Raw genomic sequence first — 5,954 nt, forward strand, 5'->3', positions numbered from 1 at the left:
GATTCTTTTCATGTTTCTCCAAAGTTCAACCACTTATACTTTCTTATAGATAACTAGTACTCCATAACACCATGTACCACAACTTGTTCAGCAGTTCGTCAATTGGTGGGTATCCTCTCAATTTCCAATACTTTGCCATTACAAAAAAAGAGCTTCTAAAACCAGGAGAACATTGCACACATAAGCAATATTTTTTATTGAGGGATGCAACTCATCTCAGCAGCTCAGAGAGCTAAGACAACCTTAGGAGAGCAACTCTGGACAATACTATATACATTAAGAGGAAGAAAAGCAAAACAAAACAAAACAAACTTACAGAACCTGAATGAACACTACATTCATTTTTTAAACATTTATGTTTTTCTTTTCTATCTCATTTTTTCTTTCTTTTCCCTTAATCCTAATTCCTTACACAGAAAATAACTAATCTATAATTATGGTAAACACAAATATGTAAGTACAATATTCACCAGATTGTTTGCCACTGAAGGGAGGGCTGTGGGAAGGAAACAAATTATATAACTTAAAGATATGCATATGTAAGTAGATGAGTGTTGAAAAATTTTCATAATTTGCTATTGGGAAAAGAAAAGAAAATATCAATTGTGGAAAAAAGCTGTAATAAATATTTTTGAACATGTGAGTTGTTTCACATTTTTTATGATTTTGGGGGATAAATACTTAGTCTCAGTACTACTGGGTCAAAGGGTATGATCAGTTTCATTGCTCTTTGGGATATTTCCAGATTGCTCTTCAGAATGACTGTATCAATTCACAACTCCGCTTTCAGTGCAATAATGTCTCAATTTTCTACAACAGTCCAACATCGATCATTTTTCCTCTTTGTCATCTAAGGCAATCTGATAAGTATTAGGTGTTATCTTATATTTGTTTTAATTTGCATTTTTCTAATTAATAATGATTTGGAGAATTTTTTTCATATGAATATACATAAAACTTTAAATTCTTCATCTGAAAACTGCCTGTTCACATCTTTTGACCATTTATCAATTGGGGAATAACTTGTAATTTTAGAAATTTGATTCAGTTCTCTATATATTTTAGCAATGAGTATTTTGTCAAAAGCATTAGCTTTGAAAATTATTTCCTAGCTTTTTGTTTTCCTTCTCATCTTAGCTGTATGCATTTTATTAATACAAAATCTTTTTTAACTTAATGTAGTCAAAATCATCCATCCTGCAATTTATAATGTCCTTGATTTCTTATTTGATCATAAATTTCTCCCCTATCAATACATGCAATAGATAGATTATTTCTTGCTCTCTTAATTGGTATTGTTCTTTATTTCTAAATCCCTGTAACCATTTTGACCTTAGATGTGAGTCTACGGTTACTTCTTGTCATATGATTTTCCAGTTTTCCCAGCATATTTTTTTGTTGAAAAGTGAGTTCTTATCCTACAAACTAATGTCTTTAACTTAGCCTAACCATGAGCAATTGATGGTTTTCCATTTATTTAGATGACTTTATTTGTGTGAAAAGCAATTTGTAAGTGGCTTCATATAGTTTCTGAGTTTCTCTTGAGAGGTAGGTTCCCAAGTATTTTATGTTGCCTGCAGTTACTTTAAATGAAATTTCTCTTTCTATCTCTTGTCCTTGAGCTTTGTAGTTCATATATAGAGATTCTGAATATTTATATGGGTTTATTTTCCTGCTACTTTGCTGAAGTTGGTAATTGTTTCAAATAATTTTTAGTTGATTTTCTAGGGTTTTCTAAGCATACCACCATATCATCTACAAAGAATGAACGAATGTTTTACTTCCTCATTGCCAATTTGAATTCCATCAATTTCTTTTCCTCTTATTGTTAAAGCTAATATTTCTAATGCCATATTGAATAATAGTGGTGATAATAGGTATATTTTTCACTCCTGATCTTAGAGGAAATGCTCCAAGTTTATCCCCATTACATATAATGCTTGTTGATGGTTAGCAGATACTATTTATTATTTTAAGGTAAACTGCATTTATTCTTTTACTTTGAAGTGGTTTAATAGGAATGGATTTTGTATTTTGTCAGAGATTCTTTAATATCTTTTAAGAAAATTATATAATTTCTGCTAGTTTTGTTATTGATATAGTAAATTATGTTGAATGTTTTCCAAATATTGAACCAGCACTGCCTATATGGTATAAATTCTACCTGATCATGGTATATTATCCTAGTAATAAGTTGTTGAAATCTCTTTGCTAGAATTTTATTTAAAATTTTTGCATCAGTATTCATTAGGGAGATTGGTCTATAATTTTCTTTCTCTGTTTTGGTTCTTCCTGGTTTAGGTAACATGTTGGTATCATGAAAGCAATTTGGCAGAACTCCTCCAATTTTTAAAAATTAATTATTCCTTAAATGTTGGGTAGAATTCACATGTAAATCCATCTGTCACTGGAAACTTTTACTTAGGGAGTTAATTGATGGTTTCTTCAATTTCTTTTTCTGAAATGGGGTTATTTAAGTATTTTGTTTCCTCTTCTGTTAATCTGGGTAGCATATAATTGTGTAATTATTCACCTATTTCACTTAGATTGTCAAATTTATTGGTATATAATTAGACAAAATAGCTCTGAATTATCACTTTTATTTCTTCCTCATTGGTGGTGAGTTCACTGTTTTCATTTTTGATACTAGTAATTTGATTTTCTTCTTACTTTTTTAAAACTTTTTTTCATAAAATGACGCAGTTGTATTTATTAATTCAATGGTTTTCTTTCAATTTTATTAATTTCTCCTTTAATTTTCAGATTTCTAATTTGGTATTTAATTGAAATTTTCAATTTGTTCTTTTTTCTAGCAGGTGAATATATAATTCATATAATATGTATTTGATAGGTTGGGATAAATATGCTTACATACAAAGTGTACATGTGGTTATATATACACATTCATTCATATATGTATTATATATATGTGCATAAATATACATATGTCATATATTAAATGCACATAATTTGTGCCATATATTTTATTTGTGTGTGTGTGTGTGTGTGTGTGTGTGTATATATATATATATATATATATATATATATATATATGTATATATGCCTTGGACTATCAAATATATTTGATATGGATTCTTAGCTCTATAATGTTTGTTATAAAATTAAGGATAGGATGGCAGCTTTCATGCTAAGAAGAATAATAACTTTCCTATTGTTTTCTTGAGTAAAAGAACTACAATCAATCTGCCAAAAGAAGGATTTGGACTAGATGCTACCCAAGGGTCTTTCCTACTATGAAAATCACAGAAACTAAATAGGCAAAACCAAAAGAATTGGAATAGAACGGAATGTGTGATCCTCCATCACTATCCTGGCCTGCTTTTCCTAATTTTCCTTTTCAATTTGTATAGAGGAAAGACCACTTTAAAAAGCAATTCAAACTATATTGGGGGGGGGAATTTAAATGCAGTTTTGTAAGGATTTAACTCTATAGGTTGTTTACCCTTGACTTAGGATCAACTGGGCCTGAGAGAGGTATTTATTCCCATCATCTTTTTTTTGCAAGGTAATGGGGTTAAGTGACTTGCCCAAGGTCACATGGGTAGATAAGTATTATATGTCTGAGCTCACATTTGAACTCAGGTCCTTCTTACTCTAGGGCCTGTGCTCTATCCACTGCTCCACCTAGCTGCCCCTTCCAACATCTTTTGAGAAATATTTGTATGTCTTATATTTAGAGGATCATTGTTAGGATTATGCTATAATGTAGAAGTCATTTTGGTGGATATTTACATCTATAATGGGCCAGGAATTGTCATTTAAATAGAATTAACTTTCTTTCAAAAAATAATAAATTTTAAGTGGTTTAACTACAGAACTTTGATCAGAAAGATTCTGACTAAACTGGTTTTCATGATTTTTGACTTTATACTGCAAAGCTTTGTTGCTGCCACCTCACTTAGGCCGGAAAAGGAGAGTAAGCAATAACTATTATTGATGCTTCTATTTTCTTCTTATGCTTTATTGCCTACTTGCTGAAGAATGTGCCATGCAGATGCCCTGGTATATACCAAGAAGGGATTGGAAATTGATCTGCACAATTATCTCTCATATTTGAAAGAGAAGGAAGAATTATTGTTATTTGCAGTTAGAATCCTTCATTATAGCAGACTTTAGATCTAAGTTGTATGACTAGCAAAGTATTATATTAAATTAATAAGCAAAATTTTGAGGAAATTTGCATGTGTATGTGTGTGTGTGAGAGAGAGAGACAGAGAGAGAAAACAATGGACTCTTCTGCCAGTCTAGTGAAATATATTAATCCCTTTTCAAAGTAATACTTATACTTAAAAAGTAGAGGATTCTTAATGTATAAATAAAACTTATGGTGAAATTTGGATGTATCTATATTTTCCCATTTAATTTTTGAAGTCTGTGGACCCACGGCTAAAAAAAAAGATTTTCTATGATCATTAGTATTATAGAAGGATTATATAAAATTATAGAGATAAAAGTATTTGAGGGATAATATAGTATAAATCTTCATTTTACAGATTAAGTAATTGGTTTTTTCAGCAGAAACTTAGAATTATATATCTTTTATAACATTCTGAATAAATAGTCAATTTTAAAATCATATATATAGTTAAAAAATGGTGGAATGAAATTTTCCCAGGACCAAAACTTATTCACATTTCACATAACATTTCTGCAATTTTTAAAAGTCACAGTCTTTACAATTTACTTTTTGTATTGTCTTTCTGTTTTATAAAATGCTAAAAAGAAAGAAAGGGAGAAGATGAGGAAGAAGGAAGAAGGAGAAAAGAAAGGAGGAGGAGGAGGAGGAGAGTGAAAGGGAAAAAGAGGAAGAGAAGAAGAAGAAGAGGAAGATGATGATGATGATGATGATGATGAAGGAGAAGAAGGAAATGAAGGAGACGGAGAAGGAAAAGGAGAAAGAAGGAAGGAGAAGGAAGAGGAAGAAAGGAGGAGGAGGAGGAGGAGAGAAAAAAGAGGAAGGAGTGATGACTAACCTTCAGGGATATGAGAAAGATACGTGAATGTTCCCATTCCTCAGAAATTTTAAAACAGGTTCAAATGTCACATGTTAAGAATCATAGTGTATATGTATTTCATAGCTGTCCATCATGCTGCCTCTGTTATAGATGAGATTTGCTATAATGTTTATGTTAAAATTTTCTACATTTTTAGGTTCAGGCATTTGGAATGTTTATACTTGTTTCTCTTGGCTGCTATGGTCTTAGCAGACTGATGTTTTATCTCATTAGGTGTGTCAGTTGTAAAAGTTGAGGATTTTTATTTGTATATCAGAAGCTAAGTGCTCACATATTATTTATAATATTTTAATGGAAGACCAAATTTGTATATCATGTTCAAGCAAAGATTTTAATCAAGCAAGTAACCTTCTCTTATTCCTTTGGAAATCCAGTTGTGCTAATGAAGACTTAGCAAAGTAAACAAAATGTTGATTTTTTAAATTTTGTTTTGGTTTTTGGTATCAAGAACAGTCTGATCAGATTAAGTATGAAAAGTTCTTTGCACTCTAAAATACATCTAACCATGTGACCTGACACTGAAGAATGAAGTTCCATTAATTGAGCACCATTTCTATGTTAAGGAAAGAGAAGGCTCTAAGAAAAATTAACAAATCTGTTTTTTTCTGATACTCTTTCTTTGCTTTTATTTTATATCCTCTCACCCTTTCTTCACCTTTATATATTTACCCTTAGACCATCGTATTGCCTATTGACTCCCCAAAGACTGTCATGTTCAATTGGACCTAGCTCTTTCCCATTCTCTTTGGGCTGCAAACTTCAGGATTAGCAACAATTATCTACCCTTCTTCTTTCTATCTTCCTAATAAAAGCCCTAATTTTCTGTGTTCCATTATCTCTACTAGATTTGACAAGGATTAGAATCATATTTAGTTATATATCCCATGGTGTTAATGACTAATCTCCTGTTCTTTGTGG

Source organism: Macrotis lagotis, chromosome 4, assembly GCF_037893015.1.
Source record: "Macrotis lagotis isolate mMagLag1 chromosome 4, bilby.v1.9.chrom.fasta, whole genome shotgun sequence".
NCBI classification, from domain to species: Eukaryota; Metazoa; Chordata; class Mammalia; order Peramelemorphia; family Peramelidae; genus Macrotis; species Macrotis lagotis.